The 27802-nt window shown below is 42.4% G+C and overlaps 1 protein-coding gene across 1 annotated transcript in view; it reads right to left on the reverse strand.

The window, feature by feature from the left end:
* The window catches only part of LOC104557688 (M1-specific T cell receptor alpha chain-like), a 50417-nt gene that overhangs the window by 15901 nt on the left and 6714 nt on the right, over nt 1-27802 (reverse strand). The gene's annotated exons all lie outside the window — the stretch shown is intronic.

A 27802-nucleotide genomic window follows, 5' to 3' on the forward strand; every position in this document is an offset into this window, starting at 1 on the left:
GATGCTCAAGGATTTTTGACAAAGGACACACAAGAAAGCCGCACACTCACTGGGCTGGATGGACAGTCTGGTCCCAGAGCCAAACGTCAACTTGTCATTGGCAAAACCATAATCACACAGCATTTCCTTCCATAACAAAAAGCCCAGCAAGCCCCTTCAGAAGCAGCACCTCTCCCCAAGACTTTGACTAGCCACGTCCTGGCTTGGAGGGACACCACAACACTGACAGTGCTTCCCACTGCAGAACAAACCCTGCTGGCATCCTCTGCCATAGGACAGCCTCCTACAGGGAAGCTGGGACTTTTGGGACAAGATGTGTGGCCACTCTGTCCATCCCAGTCAAAATAAGAGCAATAAAGGCTGGTTTGGATCAAGTTGGCACATTCCCTTAAAGCAAAGCCCATCACCACATATGGTCACACAGAAATGACCAAACATCCAGCCACGCTGCTGCTCTCCAGCACCCCAGGAAAGACCCCAAATCACGCAGAAAGCACAGGAGCTGGGTTGGACTTACGTGGACTGACAGTGAGTCTTGTTCCAGAGCCAAAGACAGGTGCATATACAGCATTTCCTGTGTTCACACAGCATTTTCTCTCTTAACAAAAACCTTTCCAGATTATTGGCAGAGCTCCCCAATCCTGACCAGACATTGCTAGTTATTATTCACAGTCAGCTGTATGCTGAAGGGAAGACCCCTGTGATCTGTCTGTGGCTTCAGGAACACTGCTAGACCTATGGATACTAATTCTATTTGGGAAGACTGTTACCTGTCTTGGAGGGAATAAGCTGCATGTAATCCCACAGCTGCAGAGCTGCTAGCCCAGAAGGAGAATTGGTGGAAAGCCCACTGGGTAGCTTTGCCTCATGTGGAAGGAGAACTACAATGGAACTTTCATAGGTGTTGTAGAAAAAGGGGAATTAGGCTTTACAAGTCTTACTCCTTCAGGATTTCCACCTACCTGCTTTCACTATCAGTTGTGTCCCACTTCCAAAGGTGTATTTCCAGTTGGATGATGATTCACACAGTGACATATCCACTAACAAAAACTACACTAAACTTTTGATGCAGACAAGTATATGCATTTTCAAAAGAGATCAAGAAGAAAAACAGATGCCACCCTTGACTTCAAATTAGAACACCTTGCTAGTTGCACGCCTCTGATCTTTCAACAGAAATGCAAACAGAAAGAGTTTTGAAATTCTTGAAGTAGAAAATCAAGCCCATTACCCTGTTAGCACAACTCATTTGAAGCTTTCTGGACAGTTTTAGGCAGAACACTTTTTGCCATATTTAGGAGGACAGAAGAACCTCAGCTTTGAATTGATAATGTAAAACAACTATCTGTTTTAAGATATCCCGGATTTCATAATCAGTTTTGTGCCTCTCTCAAAGCTGAGTTTCCAGGAAGGCTCGGTTGTCTCACACTAATAAGCCTCTATATAGAACTTGTAAAGAAGAGAATGCTCAGCCTTTAAAAGACAGAAGACACTGTTAGACATATCAAAGTGGGATGAAATTTCCACCAGTATTTTAAACATTAACATGTTTGTTTCTAAAATTTCTTATGGTCTAAAGAAAGAGTTCAGACAGATCAGACAGTCGGTCTCAGAAGCTAAGCAAGGAGCCAGATCCATAAGATAAAGAGGCAAAGAAAACATAAACAGAAGGGAACTCCCAGAGAAAACCAATTTAAGGCTCCAATTTTTCTTGTTGACAACGTTTTCAGTTGACAATGAACTCAGTAAGAGATCAAAATCTAAGTCCCAAAAGAGGAAGTAATCAGCTAACCTTTTAACAAGCAAAGGTTACTCATGAGCTCTAATCTCAAATATATTGCCCTGTATGATTCATCCTGACTTTCAAAGTGCCTGCACAACACAAAGGTCATTCATTGACTTTAGCAAAACAATAGCAATTCCTGATCTGTTCCACTCACATCAACAAGACAGAGAAGTTAGAAGCAAATTGCTCAGAATGTGCCCTTCTTCCCCAGGCTCTCTTTCCTTCTTATTTTACAGAAGTTCTAGAAATTCTTCCCTCTGTATTTTAAAAGAGACTTGAAAAAAGACCTAAAATACTCTGTCTTTCCTAATCATATTGGTAAAGAGATACCTACTGGGTTTAATCAGCAGCGTGGTTCCTCTTCCAAAGATGAGTCTGCCTGTATTTCCTGAATACACACAGCCCAAAGCTCTCTTACAAAAACTCCTGTGTCATTCTGTACATTTCAGTTTCCGTGGCAGAGGACTCATGTCATTGAAATAAAACTGTGTGTGCAAATGCCTATAAAATATCCCCATAAAATGGAGGCTGGTTTCTCTCTTCTCTGTCTCCTAGCAGGCTTCATATCAATATATCTCACAGGTCAAGAAAGATGAAGTGCCCTGAACATGAGCTGCTTTTGCATAGCCAGGAGTATTTTAAGAACCTCTCTACAGAAATCATGTTTAATATTTCTTTTCAAAGCTGTGTCTTGGTAAAGAGAGAGAAACATCACCAGAAGAACTTCACTCCCTGGTCCTGAACACTTTTGCAGAGGAAGATGTAACTGACTAGTCAGAATATATGGCTAGGACATCTGGTACACTATTTAATAGCAACAGAACTCACCCAGGCCCCTCTGACTCTGTTAATGTGTATTAAATCTAAATATCTTATTTTTAACAGGATGAGTACTTCCAGAGTCTCTGAAGAGACATCCTCTTCTCTCTCTGTTTCTTGCTTATGTAATTCCACACATGGGTAGCCCCTGAAGTACTCTTCAAAACAAATAACTGTAAAAAGCACAAGTCCATCCTTTTATACTATCTGCAATGGCTCTTTCTACCAAGGAACAACATGAAGCTCAAAGCAGCTTGAGAAATGAGACAATTAAGTAGTCTGGGGAAAGATTTGGCACAGTTCTCTGGCACTCCATACTGATTTACACTGTTTTTGCTGGAAATCTAGTCCCTACTTATTTTGTACTAGATAAAAAGATCAGAGCAGATAGACACGAAGTAATCTGTATTAGCTCCAGATGGCAGATACTTTGAAGTTAGAAAGAATGGGCCAACTTGGCAGAGAGAAATAAGGTCATTAACTGAACCACCTTAAAAACCACCTCCAGAGTCAAACAAGCCTCAGGTAGAATGATCATTAGCAACAGATTTATGGTGTAATGAATAATGCATGACAGACAAGGATGGAACCCACTGCCCTGGCAGAGGGCAATGATTGCCTATTCATTCACTTGCCAGAGACTGCTACATGGAATAACAATTGGTACTACATGTTTTGTGTAAATGCAGTATTAACATCCCTCCCTCCCCCAGCACAGTAGAAATGGAAGGATATTCCATTCCCAAGACTATTATGTACTACCAGTTACCAGCACCAGGTTCTACAACATTTCTCAAGATATTTTTGTGCTGTGATGTACTTACTTGGTTTAACACTGAGCCTTGTTCCTTTGCCAAACTGCCACTTATTGTAACTGCTTCCTGAAGCCACACATCATTTAACTCCTTTGCAAAAACAAATCAGGCAAACATCTGATCTGTGGTGATTTCTGAACAGGAATGAACCCAGATGATCCCATCCCAGACTTACTCAACAGAAAAGACAATCTAGGCATATACATGAAATCTCGTCAAAACTTTCCCATCCTGTAATCTACTTGGACAGGAAAATTTTTGCACCCTAACTAGAAGGCTTTTTTCCTCACTGGAAGTTCAGATCTTATATGCAGACTAAAATGTAAGGGAGAGAAAGAAAACCTGCCCTTGAGGTCAAATAACTAACCATACTCCTAATGAACTTCTGTGACAGATATGCATATTTCAGCTGTTCACTGCATACACTGTGCAGCCCCACGCATATTTAGGCAATGACTTGTTTATGTTAGGTTTTTAGAAATGCAATAATGAAGACATCATTAATTCATCCCCATGCAGTCCTCCTTTTTGCACCTCACCAGGGTATGAATCATTCACTACATTTTGAATGGGATCCCGAACAAGTCAAGTTTGTGGCTGAACTAACCTACACATTATGGTGTCAACTTAGAAAACTTTGGGTTTACTCCCATCATTTCCTACATACCACTTTTCATTACCAATTTTCTCATTTTCCTGTCTCCTCACTCCCAAAGTATTTGCTGTCCTTTGGAAAACGGAAATACTTGCCAGAGAATTCAGTAGAACCACATTTTTCCGCCTCTATGAATCTGACAGAAATACCTTTCTTGTCACAAATCACAACTTACTAAGATTATTTAGTCTGACCTCTACATAACACGGGTAGGAAAATTGAGTGTAAGATTCCTGCAGTACTTGACATCGTCACAGCAGAAGAAGAATGGCACTGTACAGATTGCCATTATGGACCAATAACTTGATCTGGGTATATTTCCAAAACAGCTTTGAAAGAACTTCAGATACCTTTTGCTTCAAGTCAGAGGAAATTAAACTGGCCCTTCAAACTGTGTTTTCATATGCTTCAGTAAATTTTATCACCTGCCCCACTGAATCCAGGTCCTCTGGCCATCAACTAGCTTCTAGAAAAAGAAATAAAAGCTCCTGAAGTATTCTGCAATTTCTCTCTCTCTCTCACACACACACACTTGATCTTCAAATCCAGACAGAACCTCACATCTTCGACAGCATGAAGACAAATAGTTTAAAAAGCTGAGTTAACCAGACTACACTTATTTGGTGTTACAACTAACTGTCTCTCCTCAGTGCAAATAACTGCTTTTTACCTCCTGGTACAAAAATCAACCTTGAAGCATCCCAGTGTCTCATTATCTGTTGTGCTTTTGATAGTATAAAATTGGGGAAAAAACAAAAAAAAAACCCAAACAGTCAAATACAGAAAAAATATATTATGGGAAATGTTGTCTGAACTGTTTTTCTTCCTTCTCTCCTCAGATATTTCCTTTAAAGTAAAACTGCAAACCAAAATGTCATTTCACTACCGAGTGAAAAGAAAGTTCATTTTACTTCACTAATTTCTGTTCCTCTCTCGGCTCTCGACAGCATCACAAACAATCATTTTATCACAGGCATGCAGTAGAAAATCATGTAAATTAGTCTAATAGAACAAGATAATATCTTAAGTAGCTTGAGTATCTAAGCCTAAAAATGAAGCCCATTAAACTTCCAATTACTTGTTAATTGCTCATCTTGCACAGACAATGCAGCAGTTTTGATCTGGCACTGCTATTGTCTCAAAGTAGATCAGAAATAAGTAGCTGCTTGTCTCACAGCCCCTGGAAAAGTCTATGCACTTTATTCCAATGCCCAGAAATTAAAACTCTGAACGGTTTGAATACAAAACTATCTCCATTATAAAATACCTCACTGAAATTGCAAGGGCAGAACAGAATTTAACTGATCTTTGAAGTTAGCTTGTCTGATTTATCCTGTTGCACACTTCTAGAATGAATCCAAATTCATCTGATGAGTGTGTACATGCTCTGGGAGAACACCTCTGTGACCAAAGCACACTTCTACATGCAACTCTGCTGAGGACAAAGGGCTTGCACTGAATGGACTCTCACTGGATTCAAGATGTGCACACTATGGTCTGAGACCACAGCTTTTACTGGAAGACTTACTGGGAAGCACAAACAGGCAAGTTCCTCCACCAAAAGTGAACTTTCCATAACCAGCAGCCACACTGTGACAAGGGGCTTTACGTAAATCATGACAGGAAGAATGTAACAGATTCCACATCACCGCTGGATTACACCTTTCCAAAACCTTTAGGAGCCAGTATAAAGCAAAATGTCTTTCTGTCCTGATGACTGTACCCACAGAAATTTACTTATGTTGGTTAAATGTTTGCTAAACCAAATCTTATCACAAATGGCAACAAGTAACACTTTCCTGTCCTTGTTAGTACATATTTCCCCGTCTGTAAAAGCACACAGGTTTTACATTTCACTAGGGCTTTTCTTCCATTTAAGCTGATGAAGCATGGATACAAAAAGAGGATAGTATTCATCATCACAACACTTCTCTGAAACCATTATTATGCCAACACACTCGTTTTAAAAGAATAAACAAGCTTTGATCATTCCACACCACTGGCCTTGTAACACAGAATATTTGGGAGGATGGAGAGTTGGCATAAAAAGAAAATAAAATCAATATTGAAAGGTTTTTCAGTCTTATGGATCCTCACCAGAACAGAGACAAGATTTCCTAAACTTTCAAGCAAATTAAATACACTTATTTAAAAAAAAAGAAAAAGAAAAAGAAAAGCACACAAAAGTATCATTAGTAAAACGGGGTTGATATGAGAACCTGAACTTTGGAAGCAGAAGGTCATGAAATTCTTCACTTCTCACTTACTTGGATTTATAACAATTCTTGTTCCTTGACCAAATGTTAATCTCCCAACATTTCCTGCATTGACACAGCCAGCAAGTGCTTTACAAAAATCACATACAGAAATGCGTTTGTCTTTGTAACTCCTCCTCTCCTAGTTGAGAAGTTAACTACACACAGTCGTGAGTATTAAATTATTATATCCATCGTTTATTACTGAAGGAGATTCATAACTGAAAACTTCACCCTTAACCTGCTAAGATGTAATTGTATGTGCCTCTTCCTTTCTTTCCACTTTAAATTCGAAACTCATTTATTTTACCAAGGAGTAAACATCACTACACATCACCTACACATCTACTTTCAATTGTAAAAATGTTTGAAAGGCAATTCACCACTAGGGGGAAAAAGTCCTCAAAACAACTGATTGTACCATGAGTTTATTTCCGTTCCTGAAGGTGAATAACCAGTTGCAGAGAACTCAGAGCAATGGTATAGGCAGTAACAAAAACTTTAGTGAACTTAGTTTCTACTGATACTTTATTTTCTGGCAAACACATGGTCAGTTCTGGCTTAAAATGCAGAGATAACTGCTTCCTGTGAACATTGCCAAAACAGAACAGGCTGCAGCAAGTTGCTTCCACTCCTGTTTAAAGATTGTGTCATATCCAATCATACAGGCAGGAAGAGTCTAATACAAAATATTGAGCTCCTATGAGTCAAATGAAACCTGCTTTTTGTCTGACTTTTAGAAGTCATCTGGAAATATATGAAAGCGGTTTCTTCTGGAAAACACTAAATTCTTCCCTGCTCCTATCAGAGGTCTGATTGTCTGCTGAGACAAAAATCTTTTGTTTTTTTCCCTTCACATGGTGCAAAGAAATTGACACTCTGGGTGCGCTACATGTTCAAGGGAATTAGATGTCTCAAGACAGTACAGAAACATATCCTAAACATGTGAGCTACCGAAACTTAGTACAGATGTCCTAGTTCCCTCTATAATCAGTAGAAAAGCACAAGCAATTTTCAAGCACAATTCTCATCTTGAAGCTCTTAAATCTAGAAAAAAACCTTCAAAAAACAGTGAGAGAGACAGAAGCAAAGCCACCTTGGGCTAGCAGATTTCACCTTGAATGCTTTGTGTCAAAGGGAGTAAGCCTGGGCTCACAAGTCTGACAATTTCAAGATGAACATTCTCTTACTCTTTATGCAAAATATGGCACAGCCACTAACTGTGGAAACACAGACAGTGGAAAGTTTCTCACTAGGGTAAGAAATTACCTGTAAATCCCTAAATGCTAAAGCTCCTGACAGCATCATGAAATTCAGTTTTTGAGGTGCTTATTTCTGACACTCACCTGGATGAGCAGACAGCCTTGTCCCCTTTACAGAAGCCAGCTTTCAGTAGGCATCTATGGAGCTTTATCGTGATAAAGACCTTTACCAAAAAGCTTGAACTCAAAAGAATTTTTTAACTTTGAACTTCTCTCTGAGTTCTTTAAACTTTTTTTTTTTTTTTTTTTGTAAAGAAGTTTTTAAAATTTTTAATTTTAACTTTCATGGATCTCCCAGGATGTTTCTTATCAGGCTCCCTAGATCAAAACTCTAGGAAAAATTCGCATTACATTTTGCTATGGTGAATACCACTGCTGTGAGATCCTACCTCACCAGCCCATCTCATACCTATCACAGGAGGGACTGTAGTCACATCCTTCTATGCTAACAGCAAGTATAGGAGCCAGAATAATTAAATGTAACCATAAAGATGGGTAAGAAAAAGCACGACAGGAGCACTTCCTCCATCCACCTTATTTAGTGCTTATGTTATCCCAGTTTACACCAGTCTGTAAGACTGAGGCCCCTCACCTCAAATTTGTCTAAAAATCATCATCCAGTACAGCCTAAACACAACAATGACATTTCTTCACCTCAGGTTTCTTGTTTGGGGGCTTTTTGTTTGCTTTTGTTTTAAGCTTCCCCATTCACTGAACAGTGACATAATTATTGCTGTGTTTTTTCCCACCCATCTTTCATATCTGGCTGCACTTTCTGTTTTGAATGTTGCCTCTGGGAAGTTGCCTTATCACTATATTAGATAATAGCTTTCAAAGAACCTACTGCAAGCAGGATTTTACTGATTATCTTCCTTTTACTTCACAAAATTGGCTTCTATAGTTGGCAGTGAAGTAATTTGTGCTTCTGTCTGTTTTTTTTTTTTTTTATGATTGGGAATTTTAAATGGGAGCAAGGCACTTGGAGATTCTTTCCTCATATTTCTCTAGTTGAAAACAAGCACCTTACCTGAATGCACTCTTAGATATATTCCACCCACAAATCACTGTTTAGGCTCACAGCAGCTCTGCCCTTTACAAAAATACGACTTCCCTCTCCTCCTGAAATTTTAGGTGTTTTTATCACACCTTATGGATTTTAACTGTCACATAGAAATATTGGTAATTTTAATTTTAAGTCAACCTGACAGGGATTAAATATTCAAAGTCATGAAAAAACCCAAACATTAAAATGAACAGCACCTCAAAAAGCAGCCACATTTTTAACCACTGAGAAAAGGTAACTGACATAATTGTGATGAAATAAACAATTTTGCTGTAACTCTTCTAAAACATGTGCAGATATTCTTTAGAATAAAAGGAATATTTATTCTAAAGGTTTTACTTTTATCATTAACACAATCTTTCTTTCTGTGTCATGCTCCATAGAGAAGAAAAACATTTTTAATGGATATTCAGACTCAGCTGAAAAAAATACCTGGGCCTCTATTTAAAGAATGTTATATTCCAGTATAGCCTAGCCAACCAGTTCCACTTCAGTCAAACAGTCTCAAGCAAATTTACTCACAGAAAAGGAAAGAATAAAAATAGTAGAACCAGCAGCTCATCAGATTTTCACTTGGGTAGAAACACAGCAAGGATTATTTTTCACTCTGAGTTATAGTGGCTGAATTAAAGAGTGTATGTGGTTTCTGTACAGCAGTTCCCTTCCAGTTCCTGGCATCACTGTGTAACACCACCTCACTAAAATAAACCAAACTCAAATATCCCTTGTTACCACATGCAGATCAACGTTATCTGTGTCAGCCACAGTGTTATTTGGAATTTTACTTCTATTGCCTTTCACAGGTTTCAGAGATATTGCACAACACAGTGAAGGAAGAGGAAAGGATGGAGGCAAAGAAGTAAAGAAGGGAGTGATTATTGCTGTTCAAATTTTCAGTTTAGTTGTGGGAAACTTTTGATTCCATCCATGCAAAAAATGATTTATATATAAAATCATCAGCTTTCCAAGCTGCTCTGTGTGTGCAATCCCTATGAGAAGTCAGAGGTTTTCAACTAAATCCTGGCAGAGATGTGAGGAGGAAAAACTGCCCAGTTCATCACAGGGTGAGAAGCAGCAGATTAAATCATTGAACAGTTTTAAACACCTCACCCAGAGCTCCAGATACACTAACTTGTTCCCAAACAGAAACTCTCTCCCTGATGCTACTATCAAACATATAAATGGAACAGAATTCAAAGCAAGAACAGACCCATTCTGTATTTCTAAGTCAGTCAGACCTCTGCATTAGAGGTTTCAAGGAATTTAATTTCTCTCTCTTGTTTCACACATATTGGACATATTCTTTTTACCAGAGTCCTACAGCAAGTGACCATCTCTAAGGCCAATCCTTTAACATCTGCCCACCCTTTGATCATCCCACTACACCTGGTTACATCTGCTCAAAAGCACAGCCCTCAGTATAACCACTATTGTGACTGCAGCACATCTGAATTTCCAGTTTGATGACATTAAAGCAGCATTATATACACAGGTGTGTGGCATGCAAAATTCCCAGCCATCAGAAAACAGACTTACCTGTTTCCAGAAACAGCCAAGTCCATGGACAGAACTAACGTGGACTGGTCCTTCCACAGTCAGAAGTATCTGCAGAAACCCTCGAAGTTCGAAGGAGCAGAGAGCCTCACCCGAAGAGCACATCTCCTCTGTAGCCTTCCTAAATGCATCAGCTTGCCCTATAACTTCTTTACCACAGGGCATCAGACACTTTGGCACTTGAATCCATCTATCTCCATATCAGCCTCTTCACTGCCTGAAGCCTGCAAGGAGGAAGTTTGGACTGCATTCCTTCCCATTTCAGGCATCCTCCATCCCTGCCCTTAGAAAACTCTATCCTGCTTCAGATGTAACAGCTTTTCAGGGCACAAACATATCCCTTAATCCAGCAAGACATCTTTTCTCCATCCTAAGTGCATTCTGGCACCGAGTTTCTTCAATGGCTTACAGCTTTGAGCTCTCTCAGAAACACTAATAAATTTCAGGAGCAGTGCTGCAGGTGTTTCCCATCTTCTACTCCATTTCTTCTGTTACAAGTCACACCTCTAGAACTGGTTTAGCTGGTATCTTGGAATAAAGCTTCTTTGGATCTCAGTTCTGCTGTTCATCTTCTTTCACTTATGCGTTTCTGGCACTGGGTGTTCTAAAGCTTTTACATTGCATAGCAAGGGTTTTCATCTGCACCAGCTGACAAGGCAAGAATGCAAATGAAGTGCGCAGTTTCATTTGTGGCAGGTGCAGCGACAACACTTATTATGAGGTTTGGGGGTTTGGTTTTTGGTTGGTTTTGTAGGTTTTTTTTTTTTTTCCCCATTTGACCTATTTACTGGATTTCATCAAACTGAAAATGTTCTGAGAACAATAAACACTTTGACCACTAGGCAGCAGGAGAGACCAGGAAACTCAGTTCAAATCAATGTATCTAATTTTACCAGGAACTTTTCTGTATTTTGGGGAAACACAACAGGCAGCTCATATTATGCCCAGTAGAATGCAGGAGTATCTTTATCATATTACATTTTTTTATGCTGCACGAGGAAACAGAAGGATTCAGCTGTACAGAAAGCTGTTTATTCGTTATGATCCTCATGCAGTTTGGCATTGCTTAGAGTAGTAACAAGAACATTTTGATACAACGAGCTGTAAACTTTTGGCAGAAAATGTCCATGAGGCTCAGTAGCATTCAGAAAACAAATGCACACTTCAACCATGAGAAGACATTGTCAGTGATAAGGATTTAATGCTTCATCCAGCTCAAAAAGGTCTGAAGCCTTCCCGACCCGGGATGTGACCACCAATGGGTAAAAAAAAAAATGGCTAAGTACACCATACATATCTTAATAAGTTAAAATTAGAAAACAATGCCAAAAAAGGTAATTAAAATAGAGAAGAGCAGAACAGCCATAAAATTGCAATAAGCAGAAACACAACTTAAAAATTTCCTGATGTTGACAAAATTGAACAGTACTTGAAATGCTATTGAGAGGAACGTAAAACAGCTCGACTTACCTAAAATATGATGTTCTCTTTGTGCATTGCCCAAATGAAGATTATTCAGGAGTTAGCAAAGTAGTTTAGATTTTTACTTGAAATCTAGATATCATCATTATAATGGACCCTTCCACAGGAAAGCAAAGTAACTTTCTGAGCAGCTTGGCTACAGAAGTTACTGTACAGTTAAATTAAATCTAGCAGATAAATGACCATGATGATATTTAGATGAAAATGAATAATGATATTTAGATGTCTTTCAGACATAATAAAGAATAAAATCCAAGTCTACTACACTATTTGAAGCCTGCAACAAAATTACTTGACCTTGCAGAAAGCTGTCACATGTCACAATTTGATTAAGGATTGTAAATATTGCCATTTTGTGTAAAAGTGCTGATGGTGAAATTGGTGCCTTAAGCTCTCTCTTCAAAATGCAATTTTATTGCAGTAGATGTACAAAGACACAGAAATACTCAGAAAAACTAAAGCAATGACACTTTGTGTTACTAAAAATAGCCATATTTTCTTCCACATACTTAGTAGGGAAAGGTGTATAATGTGCTCTCTCTGTCTCGAACAGCTTGACTGACACTGGAATGCTTTAAAGAGGTGAATTTCTGTACAGATTGCGCCAAGTATTCTCAAAAGTTTTTGCACTAATTCTGACACTGAACTCCCTGAGGATGCAAGGATCTTGAACTTAGAAGCTACCAGGAACTTCATCTGCCCCGCTGCAACAGATTTCTGGACATCCTAAGCTTGTCTCTCCTTTTCATGTCTTATAGATAAATATCTAGGATCAACAATGTACACAGAAGGAATCCTCCTCCAAGATGCCAAACATGATATAGGCCCTACATGTCTTTGTCATTTGACATTGATGGCAGTCCTGCAACAGCAGCTGTAAAGCTAAAAGCCCAGTTTCCCAGAGATGCTGTGACTCACCTGCTCTATCATCTCTCCACATCTTGTTTGGAGTTCTGAGGAATATCCAGCAAAATGTCATTCCATAGTTTGCACAGAGACGCAGAAATGGCACTCCCAGTCTGAGTCTTCCCTGAGAGATTGCAAAGAAGTGTGGAGTGCAAGACAAAAAGATTCAGGGAGACATCAGAAAACCATGATCAAAAAACTAGCTAGTGAATGGCTTCCCCTGATACACATTATGATTGTAGAATGCACTAAAGTATTATGCTGGTTTTGTATTTGCCATGCAAATTTCACTCATCATCTTCATATAGTGAGAGTCATCTAGGTGTGTGCAGGGACTGACTAACCTGACAAAGCTTAATTAAACCGACCTTACTTAGGCATTCTGTAGAAGCTGCCTCAAAGCCATCAATAGTAGATCAGTCAATATATGAAAAGCCTTATTTCCCCTTCAGGATGTGGTTAACTTGTCTTTCAAAACAAGGGGGATCTAGGCTCGTGTGTTGTAACTTAGTCATAATGTTGACCACAGCATCCTGTCTGTTGCCTGTGAGAGAAAGAGGTGTTGGGGGATGTGTGTGTTGGGGCCTTTTTGAATAATAACCAAGTTGCTATGTAAAATATCTTTCCATCACACCACCTTTCATTAATTCTTCTTGGCCTGTTCCTAGTACCAATGAGTGTAAAAAAACAGCATGCTTTTTCTGAAATGTGCATTTTCCTTCCTCACCCTCATCTCAAACTTTTAATTGGTTGCTCCTTAGACATGTGTCTCACAATGCAAAAGAAAGATGCATCTGAAAGACTAGATCTCATTTGAATGTCTATTCTGACTGGTCATCAGGACAGTTGTGTTTCAGCAATCTCCATCCCAAGTTCATAAGAAAAAGCACAGAACAAACCACAGCATGTAGGCTTAGTAAAACTTTATTTTGGTCACTACTTCTGTAACCTAAAATGCTATTTGCCACACATTTTGCAGAAGAAATGCGGGTTTAATAAATAAATGCTTCCAAGACTGAACATTATCTGACTGAACTGTATCACTTCAGTTCCAACACAGGTCTTCTCATCTACATTACAAAATTGTTGGTGTTAAAGCCATCTGAAAAAAAATTGAAGCTATAAATAGCATCTACTCTGCCTGAATTCTCTCAGCAGTAATACATCAGTAATGCAACATGCCTGCAAATGTTGTTTTAAAAGGGTTGTGAGGACATGATATTTTTCAGAGCTATTGAAGCAAGCTCGATGCTTCTATGCAGAGGCTAGAACAGTGGGGTAATCAATTTCTACTTAGCAGGGGGATAGGGAAAAATGCGGTCTCCTCAGTTCACAGAGGAAAAAGAAATGGCAAAAACAGCTACAAGTCTTAAAATCAAATACACTAGCTGGACAGGACTCAGCAATATAGAATATCTGAAGGGGAGGGTGCTGTGTTGTGTTCTGGATGGTTGTTGTCAGCAGATTTGACATTGGCTGTTTGACCCATTGTGCTGCTGGGACCTGCTCTCTCCAGTTGCTCTTCAGAGTGCTGCTGCCTTGCTTCCCCACCAGCCGGAAAAGTGGCATTTAAACTACATTTAATGATATTGGGGGCTACATGCCATTGTCTGATAGTGAGATCAAACAGATAGACACAAAACTTAGCCTGGACTATCTTTTGTGCCTCTTTGGATACCTTAATTTAAAAATCCTTCCCCCTCCCCTCTTTTCTCCCACTGCTTCACATGTTAGTGTTTTCAGAGCCTTGTTTTTAGCCCCTTATTTGTCTTCATTTCTCTCCAGGCTTTGTGCTCTACCACTTGAAATAGCTAATGAGATCTCTCTTAGGCACTTCCGATAATACTCGAGCTGTTCTGGCAAAGAAAGTTTGCCGCAAAGAAAATCTGGGGAACCAGAGAGCAAGAACTGAGCTTTGGATACGAAAGGGGCTGTTTTCATTGTGGTTTGGGAGTGACAATGGGAGGATTTTCAGATGGGTTTTTTGTTTGTTGTTGGGGATGAGGTTTAATTAAGCATTGTTGTTCTTTTCTCGAGAAACCTACAGGAGTTATTTAAAGGTAGCAGGTGAAGAGGTATAATGATGAGAGGTACAAAAAGTCAAGGGGTCGTTCCTGGAATGAGCTTCCAGTATTTCTACAGATCAAGCTACTTGCTTCCTTACCTCAGAAAAAGAACAGCTTGATACTCATGAGTGTACTGAAGGCAATACTTTTTGCCAGTAGGACTCTCAAGCCCAACACAGCCATAGACAGCACGTTTGTTTTCTCTCCTTCAGCATCTGCTCAGTGATAGAGAAAAGACGAGAGAGATCATGGTCTAGATTTGGATATTGTGACATCATCAGAAAGTGGGAAAAAAAACCCCCACAGATTCAGGGAAAGAAATGTCATCAAAAGATGAGAGAGACATGTGGCAACAACATGGGATGAGGATGTCTGTCTACACTGGGTTTTGCTTTATGTTGCTTGTCTGCTGCTAAACCAGCTGCCTTGGAAAAGCAGGTTGTGTTTGATGAATATGTTGTATTTTGATTCCCCTACCCCTGTAAAAATATAGTCGCATGCACTCACCCCCAACCAATGTAACTTCACAATCTACTTAGGCAACTAACCTTGTGCAGAGGTGTCTGTGGTGTTGCAAATGTTCTGTGTTGCTGATTCTTCAGCCTGCTTTTCTGTAGCACGATAATGAAAAAGTGTTACAAACGATATTCAGATTTTTAAAAGGATTAAGCAATGTTCATATGCCCCTTTCCACAGGAACGCATGGGCAGTACAGTCTGAGGCTCAGACGACCACTCCCCAGAAAAGTAGCCCCAGGTTGTTAAACAGTTCAGACCATTTATCCTTTTAAATATCTTTCATCTCTACTTGCTTAAGTACTACATGTCGTCCCCGTTTCTATTGGTTACCCAGCACAGTGCTTACTAGCAGGAGAAACAGCAAGCATCAGAAGATGCTGCCTCCAGAGATAAGTTGCAGCTATACCACAAAACTAATACCTGACAATGTTTCCTTGGCTGCAATATCTCTGCCTTCGTATTTGGCTGTGCAGGACAACTCTGTGCCTTTTGTCACCTTGACCACCTTAACAGTATTGTACAAACCTTCTGATGTCAAAAGGGGTGTATTTAGCTCATATATGACTTCATTAGAGGACACCTCCAAGGTGACATTCTTTGTATAGAACTTCCTGGCCAAACAAGCTGCTTTCCCAGTGTTGCCATCTTCTTCCAGTTTCTTTAACTTCATCACAATGACTTGTGGGTCAGAACGGCTTACACTGTCTGTAAAGAGAAAGCATTGTTTGGGCATGATTTGTTTTGATTGCCAACTTGTCTGAGTGCTGTCATTTAAAGTTCAAATATACTCCATCTGTGGCTAGTTCCTGACATTATCAATGACTAACTGCCTTTTTTTTCCCTTATTATTTCTTGCTGCTGCTTCTAAAAGATCAGATCAAGGACAGAGAGTAGGGGGTTTTATGGGAGCTTTAATTTCACAGGATTCTCAGCCTCCTTTTTCCGAAGCTCATTCCTACATGTGAATACTTTATAAGGACTTGCAAATGAGAACTTTTATGCATGACACTCCAAGAGTCAATACACATTGCCTTCTCAACAATTTAACTCCTAAAATACCATTTTGATCAAGGACTGTCTTGCAAATTCATGAGACACAAGAGAATAACTGTTTTTCCTTAACTCTCCATCCCCTCCCCCAAATCTTCTTCTGATGTGGCTAAAAGGTTTAACCACAGTAAGAGTAATAGGACAAAGATAAGTCAGTTTGTTGCTTCACTGTTGTGCAAGGTTACGCCAACGAGTGACATTATTTGCAGAAATGAAGTGCTGCTGCTGGACTGGGGACAAGGTTGATCTTTTCAATAACAAATGCTCAGATGCAAGAAGGATTTTTGTCTCTAAGATGGGGAAGTAGGAGAGAAGCAATCAGAAGTCTGTGAATTGTGTATCTCCCCTTCTCCAGGAGTTTCTGAAAAGGTCAAGAACTTTCAGTTGTGGGGAAAGTTTTCCTCATTAGACATTGCACGTGCTGTGACTTATTCCAACACATTCAGGAGGCAATGAAAAAAAGACTAATACTAGTACCTGGTTCAACAAAAATTCTTGTGACTGTTCCAAAAAGTGTGACCTTTCTCATCCATCTGCTGTGACATACTGCTTGTCCCACAGCTGCAGGGCCAGTTAGGAGTATAATGCAGAATTTGTATAATAAGCTGATTCGAAGGGAAGAGCAACCTGAGGCCAATGAACTTTTGATGTCCACGGACAATGAATCTTCTTACCAGAGTCCTTAGATTAGTGTAATAACACTAAAGGATTACCTCTGAAGGTTAAGATACCAACAAACTCCAAGGCATGACAAACATGCCCTAGCACTGGAATTTTGAAAGAATCTGAAAGATGCTTCCAAACTTTCAGAGTATTTGAAGTCCTTGTTCTCTCATGCATCTTTCCAGACAGTTACTCTGAAACTTTTAGATACGTATTTTTTTGACTTTTGAAAGGATTTTAGAGTTCAATTCCAAGCAACATACATGAATGATAAAGGTTTCACAACTGCAAATGCTTTAATTTCAACTATACAGCAGCAGGCTTCTCTGGGAATTTCTTATGACATAGAAGTAATGAAACATGATTTCTTAAACTTGAAATGGATGTCTTTCAAGGAAACAGGCAGCCACAAAACAATTTAATAGTCAACAAATCATTATGATTTATTGAAAAATAAAATATCTTTGTCCTCAGATCATAGATGGAGAATCCAAGGTGGTTCCACATACAAATATCAGGAAAAGATTAGCAACATGAATTTTAATAAAACCAAGAAACTAAAGGGAATAACCCAGCATGCTTCCTTGCAAAAAAGAGCTCAGCTTATGAAAGCTCATTAGACACACAAGAAAAGATTTACATGACCAGTTTGTCAGGAGCATGCCGATGGATCTCTTTGCTAAAAAGAGGTGCATTAGGCTTCAAATTTTGCATGGCATCTGCTTTGCAGTCTGGTCAAGAGATCCTTCAAGGCTAACATTTTGCTGAATACGGGTGCTTTTTCAAGGTTTCATCAAGGGGTTCTGATTTTACTCTCTTTGCCACCCATATCCCAATACTGAGGAACTGAGGTGAAAGCCAAGTGGTACTCTGACACAGCTTCACCTACAGCAAGCAGATACCAAACAGGAATCAAACATTCACTGAATTCATTTGACCCATTCTGTTTAACCCCAACTCTGAATTATTTAGTAAGATTAAACTAGTACAGAAACGTCCATAAGATTCCATTCAATGCTATTGCACATCATTCTTCTCTCGTCTCAGTGCTGTCTTTCTAATTCTGACATAATAGACATTCTTAAGAACTTAAATGTCAGCCTACACAGAAACGTTATTTCCACCCAAGCATTACTTTTTTAATACTTAAATCATCTAACCTCACACAAAAATAGCCTAAAGTCCAAGTAGCTACTTTAAAGCATTAGGGAGTCACTGGCTGAGCTTAAGGAGGAAGAAAAGGAATAAAAGTAAAAATCCAAACAAGAACAACTGAGACAAGGTTAATACATAAAGAATACCTACTTGGCTCCACGGTCAGTTCAGTCCTGCTCCCAAAAACAAGTGGAGTCATAATACACAGTTTAAACACATACATCAAAAAAGGCTCATCTTGCAATTCCCCCCCACATACCTTTCCTTTCCAGGTGCTGTAACATGGTTCTGCCAGAGTCTGCTAGTCCTGTGCTTTCTTTGTTATCTGAGAAGGGGCCTTTTGTGGTTTCTGTTCTCCAGTATTTTTAAACAGTCAATATACTAGCAAGCTGCTCCTCTAGCATAATGCACTGGGAAACATCTTCAGCAGGAGTAAATGTACACAGTGCAACTGTGGTTGATAAAGAGAATTATTTCTTTATCAGACCCCAGAAGCCTCAACTGAGCCCCACTATTTTGCATTATCTGAAAATGCATACACAAATTCCTACAACCCCTTGTGTTTGGAAGGGATTTATGTACATACAGGACTCTACATGAGAAACAAGAGCATCACACCATCATTTCTGTGAAGGTCTGAAATGGCAATACCATGCTCAAAATGAGGCAGTGAAAACCCACTGGGGTATAAGACCCTTCACAGTAAATTTGGGCCAGAGTCCTATCCAGACTGGGATATAAGATACAACACATTAAGTATTGCACATCCAGTGCCTGGGGATGATGGAGCAGTAACAATATATAGAGGCAGCCTTCCTAAACAGAGAGATTATTGCAGCAGAAAAATCTTACAGTGAACCCAAACCATTAGATTCCTCCCCCACACTAACAAAATATTTACAAATAACATAATGACACTTACTTGGTTCAACCGTGAGAGTCGTCCTGTTTCCAAAGATCAGCTTGTCTCACACGGGTAGTACTCATTGCAATAAATCACTCTCTCCTTGTGGTATGCAAAAATGTTGTAAAAACGGAAGTTGAAAAGCCTGATACATGTCCTAATCATCCACAGGCGCAACCCCAGGAGGCTTTCCAGAGCCAAGTTTTCTTCCAAAACTGGAAAGGGAAAAACAATAAGTAAATAGTTCAACGATTTCAAAGTGAGTACAGAAATTCCAAGTTCTCCCTTTCTTCCATCTTTTAGAAACCCTTTGAGCTCTAAATCCCCAGGATAAATTGAAATATTAAAAGAATGTTGCATTTGTCTCCTTAATCATTTCACCCACCCATCTTTTTTTTTCACCAAAATATGTTGCCTTTTTTCTTCCTCCAGGTTTTTGTACAGGACCCTATGCTGTTTATACCACTGTGCTACATTGGCCCTCACAGTGAGATATTTCGTTGTAAAAACAGTCTGTTCCTGCTTCTTCACTAAGTAGAATTTGGATAAGAGAGTCACGTGACTTCTTGAGCGGTTTCTGACTGTGCACACCACATAAAAAAAACATGACACCAGTAAACAGTGAAGAAACACGAAAAATCGGTACTACTAGTGCTATCTCAAAGCATTTATGTCAATCTGCTTCACCTCAAATCTGGTTTCAGTTCTCAGGAGCGTGAGGAATGTGCCTTACTTACGCTCTAAGAGTAGTTGTCTGAGGGTCCTTTGGTGCCTTAGAAAGTCTTTATTCTGTTTTAAGATGAGGAAGTAGGTAAAATGATTGTTCATACACAAAGACTGACTGTGCAGTGTTTGAGTTCAGGATCCAGAGAGGAGAAAGTAATGCAAAAAAAGCAGGTCTGGAACCCTGGTCTTCAGGAGGGTAGAATTTGGGCTCTCCAGCTTGAAAGAATCCCATAGGTTATGGCCTTGGACAGAAGAGGGTTCTAGAGCTGCTTGATTTTCAGAGATTAACTCCTCCAAGCTCAAGAATGTTTCATCTTTACAATGCAGTAAGCGAAGAAAAGGTGGCAGAACGCAAAAATGATAACGAATAAACTAATAAACGGCAAAGGGAACAGTTTGTGACTCAAAAATCCTCTTTCTGATGTGTAGTAGCTGAGAGATCACTGGTGGGAAGTGTCCTTTCCCGTCTCCAGTTCTTATTATTTATACATCTGCTATTGGCTACTGTTGGATACAAAGCTAAAAGGATCTTGTCAAAAAAGAGAGAGTATATCTTACCTCGTCTGTGCTTTAAGACAGAGAAGAACATAACTCTAAGCTTAAATGGAAACATTTAAATACAGTAGAATATTTCCCCTTTGCTCAACTTGAGCTGCTGTACAAGTATTATGCTTGTGAGATCCAATATATAATGTGGAATGAAGAAACTGCACTGGCATAGAAAGGTCTTCCTGCTGTTCTAGTTAATCTGGGAACTAAATTTGCGTATGTGCACAGCTGTCTGAGGAAAAGAAGGCTACACAGGGCACCACATTTCTGCCTTGAAGTCAAGTCAGTGAGTGAGACAATTTGTGTGCAGTGTTTCAGTCATTTGCAGTCACTGTGGTTTGTAGTCTACACAGGCAGTTCTACAAAAACACTTTTTTCAGTGCCAGCTGATGTCTCCTCTTTCATGTCCTTTGAAGAGCTGGATGCTATTTTTGTCTTCCTCTACATTTATTCTACTTCTGGTACTTCTGCTACTCTAATACTGCTCCAGAGAGGTTGCTATACCCTAAAAATAACACTATCAGCATTGCTCTTTTTTTTGGCAAATATGGCAGTATCAAACTCTCACTGAAACATTGCCCATACTTATCAAAAAAAGAATATTATTCCTTTTGAGTGGTTAGCGCTGCAGAGACATAACAAACTTCCAGAGAGTTAGGGTGAAATATTTTAAAGAATTTAAAATTATCTGCAGACCAGCTGCCCCAATCTTACACATCTTCTATTTAGCTTCATTCTAAATTTCCTAATTCTTCCTGGCCTTCAAGTATTTATGTTCTCAAAATCTGTTTTCATGTTAAATAAAGAAAAAAAAACATTTATGAATTGTTAAGGTTCTTTTGGATTAGCTGATAGAGGTTTAAGGGATTCTGCCTGGATGGGCTAAAGTTGCTTATGTACTCAGGTATTTGACTCTTATTGCTTCTTGTTTATTTTTATAAGGGTTTTGAAATTCTTTTCCTGATTATATGCACCTTTCTCCCCCCCGCAGTTTCTTTGCTTTTGACCACAATGTCAGCTATCCTTTGGGCTTTTGATTATTTACGCCTCTGGCTGGGTTTGGAGAGAGGGAATATCTAGTTATGACTGACTAAAGTTGGCTTCTTACTTTGTTCATGGAGTGGGTTCTGCATCCTCAAATTGAGTTCTTAGACACAAAAGGAAAGAGCATTATTTCATCCTACTCACAAATCTGCATGGTTCCACGGTGTTACTCAATGAGTTCATTTGCATTACTCTTGTTACCAAGTACAAAGGTGTATTTCTCATTTTTAACTACTGTTTTTAGTACCATTGCTGCTGTATTTCCCATTGTTAACATCAGCATGTTCATCTGCTGTTTCCTTTATTGTGTCAAAGAGTTTTTTCCTCCTTATTCCCTCATCCCTCCCACAAAGAAGAGCAGCAGCCAGCATAGCTCCACAGAGCCCTGCAGAGCACAGCAGCAAGCTCAGGTTCCAGGAGGCATCACCCCTTCCTTTCACTTACCTGTGACGGGGAACAATGCCACGGACAGAGCAGCCCACAGGGCCAGAGCCACTTGCTCTCACCTCTCTGCAGTTTCTCTCTACTTACAGACCAGCTCTGCCTACATCTTCTCTCCTTGAGCCTCAGTCACTACACTCACCCCAGGCAGTGCTACAGACAGGGGCAAAGAGGCTGGAAAGCTGCCCAGAGGGAAAAGACATGAGGGTGTTAATTGACAGCAGCTGAACAGGAGCCAGCAGTGTGCCCAAGTGGCCAAAAGCAACAATAGCATCCAGGCTTGTATCAGAAAGAGTGTGGCTAGCAGAACCACTGCAGTGTTTGTCCTCCTATACTGGGCACTGGTGAGGCTGCAGCTCCAGGGCTGTGTTGAGTGTCACTGCCAGAGGGACGCTGAGGGGCTGCAGCATGGCCAGAGCCAGCCAGCGGAGCTGGGGAAGGGGCTGGAGCACAAGGGTGCTGGGGAGGGGCTGGGGCTGCTTAGCCTGAAGAAGGGTGAGAAGGAACCTTCTCATTCTCTGCAACTGCTTGACAGGAAGTTGTAGCCAGGTGGGAGATGGTCTCTTCTCCTAAGTAATAAGTGACATGACAAGAGGAAATGGCCTCAGGTTGCACCAATAGAGGTTTAGATTAAACATTGGAACAAATTCTTCATTGAAAGGACTGTCAAGCTTTTGAACAGGCTGCCCAAGGATGTGGTGGAATCACTATCCTTGGAGGTGTTTAAAAGATGTGTAGATTAAGTGCTTAGGGTCATGGTTTAATGGTCCTAAACTCCTGTCAGTTTAGTGGTTGGGTCAGATCTTAAAAGTGTTCTCTAACCAAAATGATTCTACAATTCTATATGCTTACAATGGTTGAGGTAATAGCCCAATGGCTGGAAAGATATCCCATGCCATGTCCATTGCCCAGAACACTATCCTGGGCCTTGAAAAACAAGCCTTATGGAGACACGGCACCCCAGAAAAGACTGAGTCAAACCACAGAGCTGATTTCTGGAACAACTTCATGGATACCTGGGTCAAAGAGCACAGCACTGAGTAGGTCTGTCACATCACCTGCCATGCACCAGCATGCAGGAAAATCAAACAATACTGTTAAAGACCACACTGGGAGCAATGGGGGTGGGACCTTCAAACACTGGGATACACATTTAGCAAAGCCCACCTGGTTAGTCAACATTAATCAATCTGACATGATGCTTCCCATCAGCCTTATCAACACTTCTAAATACCCAAAGGTCAGGTGTTCAGAGAATGGTGCCAGTATTTGTTGTGTGGTGGCCAATGTGAGGACAAGGGGCAACGGGCACAGGCTGGAACACAGGCAGTACCCCTGGCACAGGAGAGAAACTCCTTTGGTGCTGAGGTGAGGGAGCCCTGGCCCAGGCTGCCCAGGGAGGGTGTGGAGGCTCCTTCTCAGGAGGTTTCCAAACCCACCTGGACACATTCCTGTGCCCCCTGAGCGAGGGGAACCTGCTTTAGCAGGAGGCTGGGCTGTGTGAGATCTGGAGGGCCCTTCCAACCCCCACCATTCTGGGATTCAGTGTCTGTGTGTGCTCAGCACTGGTGAGGTTACTCCTGGAGTCCCTGGTCCACTTCATGGCTCCCCAGGACAGGAGACGCTTGGGCATACAGGAGAGAGACCAGTAAAGGCCAAGGAACTGATAATGGGACTGGACCACCTCTGACATGAAGCAAGGCTGAGAGAGCTGGGACTCTTTCCCCTGGAGAAGAGAAAGCTTAGGGGGAAATCTCAATGATATACAGAAATGTATGAAGGGAGGGTGCAGGGAAACAGGCCTGAGCTCTTTTATGTAGAGCTCAGTCACAAGACAAGAGACAATGTACACAAACTGTTAGGTTTTGTAGGGATTATATATGGCTGAGGGTAAAGACAGAGTGCACTAACTTGCACTTCACCATTCAGCCTCTCAAGTTCCTAGAATACATCTTCCCGCATCATAAACGGTCTCAGATCTTCACCCACATCTCTGCTCACCACTTTTCACTACAAGCAAGCCGAAAATCTGCTTCCTGCACCTGCCATTGTGTGACACCATCCTCTGCTTGGCAGCTGCTGGAAAGAAATGCTGAGCAGTCTGTCTCCTGTGGCAGTCAGTTTTTGGTCCATGCTGCTGCAGAGCTACACCAGGGTGAGACTAGCACCACAGTAATACACTGCTTCATCCCATTGCTTTGCTGCCTGGATCTGCAGGGTGCATCTGTTCTCAGAGCTCACCACTGAGACATTAAAGCCATACTGGAAACCTTCTCCATAGGCATTACCGTCTTTGTAAATCCAGTCCAGGGTGCCATGTGGCTCCTGCCAGTAGCAGAACGTGAAGTAACTGCTCATACTGTCCCCACTCATGCTGCAGCGGAAGGTGGCAGCTTCTCCCTCTTGCACAGCCAGGCTCCTCATGTCTTGCTTCAAGACCACCTGGCCAGTGACAGCTACAGTAAGAAACAACAAGCCATGGTCATTGCAACGTTCAGCAAAGGTCAGAGCGATGCTAGGGGGGACACTGCAGTGGCACTGCATCAGGAGCAGGACTAAATCCTCTTTGAGCCCAGCTGACAACTATGGGCTGAGAAGTAGAGCTGGCACCAGGAAATCAGGGCTTACAAGGAAGGAGACACCATGGTCCCCTCCCTCCTTTTCTCAGTCAGACAAAGAGCTTTTCCTGATTTTCCTGTTCAGAGAGGGAATATTTTGCATCTGGAGGACAAAGCCCTTTGTCTTTCCCCACCAGGAATGGTGAAGGATTCACTCTCCTGTCCCTAGAATGGCTCTGAATAAGCACAGCAGGGACAAGGACCTCTCACAAGCACATGGGACTTGCCCCCTACCCTGCCGTTGCTAAACCTGTTCTTTCAAGATGGGCTGCAGTGCCCCACGAGCAGTGTCCAGCCCCAGTGCACAGCACCAGATGAGTGGCAGGTTGGTGCCTGCCTGGAAATTGGCAGTACCAGTAAAGAAGCTCTTGTAAAACAGCCAAAACCACCTGTGGTGTGCAGTGATGGCTCCTCTCTCCCTCTCCTTTGGAAGAGTGTCAAGCCACCTGAGCATTCACCATCTCCAAACCTCCTGCACCTTGTGCTGTGACGCTGGCAGGTTTCTGTTAGAGCTCAGATGGATTTTCTGTCCCCGTGCGCGTTGCACAGAAGTGGCCGGCAGAGTCCTGTGGCCGCAGGGCACTTAGAGACAGAGCAAGGGCAAGCCAGGCACCGAAAGCTTCCCTCGCCCTCTCGTTCTTCCTCTCCCTCGACCTCTCCCGGCTTCTCTCTACCCATCCCTCTCCCTCTCCTCCCCCTCCCGTTGCGGCTGCCCCCGCCCCGGGCTCGCTGCCCGCCCCGCCCGCCGCCTCTCACCTGCCGGCCCCGCGGCCAAGGCCAAGGCCAGCAGCCACGGCCCCAGCCCGGCCGCCATCAGTGAACCAAGGGCCCGGCGGGGCCGCACACGAGCCGAGCGGAGCCGCGCTCGGGCGCGCTGCCGCCCGCCCCGTCGCCCCGGCCCCTCGCCGCGGCCGCGCCGGCGCCGCCCGGTCCCCCGGGCGCAGAGGCAGGGGCGGCGCGGGGCGGGACACGGGGCCAGGCCGGCGGCACAGCACGAGCGCGGCGCCCGGCGCCGTGCCCGCTGGTCGCCCCGAACGGCCCCGCTCAAGGGACGGGCTGCCGGCCCGCAGCGGCCCCTCGCGGGTCTCTCCCCGTGCCCCGCAGCCACACCTCGCCCTGACCAGCTCCCATCCCCTGCCCGCGGGGACCGAGGCACAGTGCGTACACTCCTGTTGCTCCTTGGCCTGGGCCAACCCAAAAGCTGAGGTGGTAAAGAGAAAGTCGTTGGAATTGCCAGGGCACCCTTGAGTATCTTTTCCTGTCATTCCTGCCAGGACACAAGCAGCTGTCCCGATCCAGTGTGGTGATGCCCTGTGCACTGCAGTTCATATGGTGCTGGTGGGAAAATGTCTTGCATAAGACATGACATGGCTGCAGGAGGCTCTCTGTTTTCCCCATAGAACAAGCCAAGCTGAGTCCTTGGGCTGTCCAAACCAAATTACCTTTGGGTTCTCAGTGCCATCAAACAATAATCACAACCACAGGGTAACTTCATCATCATCTTCATCTTTGCTTTTGTCTTCACCTTCCTGTTCCTCACCCTTCCTGTGACGTTCTTGGCAATGCAGATTTTGCACGAGTGGAAATGGGGCTCATCTTAACGTGGTGTTTCAGAGCACAGTGCTAAACCCCAGTGCCCCCAATGGACAGAATCAGTATTTCTAAGGGGATGTTTTGTTTTCATAGACCACCATGGAGAACTGGCCCCCATGGAACTTGTCATTCCCTTGAGATCTGAATGCCTGCAGGATAAATGTCAGTGTTTGCCATGCGAGCTGCTGGCACCAGAAGACATTCAAATTGCTGTCCCTGTCCTCGCTGCAGGACTGGCAGGGCAGAACCACGCACTGCCTAACTGTGGCTGACACCTCAGAGGAGAATTGCTTTGGGGGATCACCTCCAACAAGACCTGCAACACAGGCAGAAATGTCTGCAGAGCAGCTTGCTTCCTTCTCTCACTTTATCTGTCTTTTAGGCCGTGTTTGCCTCAAACCTTTCTGTCTTTCCAAAGGAAAGTAAAGTTCAAGTATCTGCCTCCATGACCCCTCTTGCATTTCTCCCTTGCCCCTTCTCCACCTTGTCAGCCCAGACCTCTGTGTAGCCTACTAGAAACTGTGAGAGACAATAGGAAATGCACAAATATACCAACCTGACTGGATTAGCAGGACACACACTGGCACAGTCATGGTGAAGGTCATTTTTCCTGGCTCCAAAATGCCGGTTCCTGGGGAGACTCTCAGCAGCACAATGAAGAGGCTGCACAGGGTGCCAGAGCATGTGTGACAGTCACACCTCTGGGGTGAGGAGGGCAAAAACAAGGCCGTTCACCCTTTACTTGTCTTCACAGCAGAGAGCAACAGTCTCAGTGGCTTTCTGCACTTTTTTGTGGGTTTCCTCTCCCTTTGTAAGCTGTTCTCTATAAGGGAACATCCCTCCCCCACTGTAGAGTGTATCTGCTTTTGTGTGCTCTTTGTTGGTGCGAGGGCTTTTGAAAGCACAACAGCTTCTCATAATGTTCAGGGCTCAGGGAAACACAGGTCTAAGTTTCAGGTATCTCTTAGTTTAGCCCATCATTTTGGAAGCAGCTGTTCAGCATATCTCCATGCATAACGACTTGGAGAGGGGGAGAAAGTTGATAAAAGATAAAGAAAAATATTTTAATGTGTGAACATATGAATTCCTAGGATAGGGGGATGGCAACCTAAAACTGATGGATTGGTTCAGTGCTGGCTGGGGCAGAGCAGGAATGGAGGGGCCTGCAGCCCCACCCCCAGCACAGCTCTACACCTGTGCAAGGCATATGGACAGGGCTTGGGGCTCCCCACATGCTGCTGGCACAGTGGAGACGAAGGGGACTGAGACTGTGACAGGGTGGGACAGGCAAAACTGTGGTGTTTGGAGCCACTAAATGGAGAAATGGAGAGAGAACTCTCTGGATGGCCAGGCTCTGAGAGAGGTGGGAATGCAGTGAGGTCCCACTGGATGCCAGTCACCTGTGGTGTTCCCCAGGGCTCAGTGGTAGGGTCTGTTCTGATTGGCATCTTTATCAATGATCAGGATCTTAAAACCAGACATTTTGTCACACATTTGTTGTCAGGTCTGCCTTTCTGAGATCTGGAGAGGAGCTCATAACACTTCTCTCCCAAAGCCTCCCTCCCTGCTGTAAAACAGGAAGAGGCAAAAAGGGCCAGAAGAATTTCTCTGAGAGCACTCTTAAGTAGAATTGGGTCCAACCTAGTACAGACAGGTCACTTACCAAGAGGGATAGAGACAGAGACTCAAAGGTGTGACCCAGGCTGATACAATTTACTGAACTCCTGCAGCATATTAATTGAGTTACTGCCCACACTGATGTGTTTTGCACCAGAAATGATCAGGTCTCTCATCCTGTCAGGCGAAAGATACCTCCACTGGGGAATGTGCCTGGCAGAAAGCAGGAAATGCCAAGATAGTAATTCAGGCAGCCAAAAC

Source organism: Colius striatus, chromosome Z, assembly GCF_028858725.1.
Source record: "Colius striatus isolate bColStr4 chromosome Z, bColStr4.1.hap1, whole genome shotgun sequence".
Classification (NCBI taxonomy): Eukaryota; Metazoa; Chordata; class Aves; order Coliiformes; family Coliidae; genus Colius; species Colius striatus.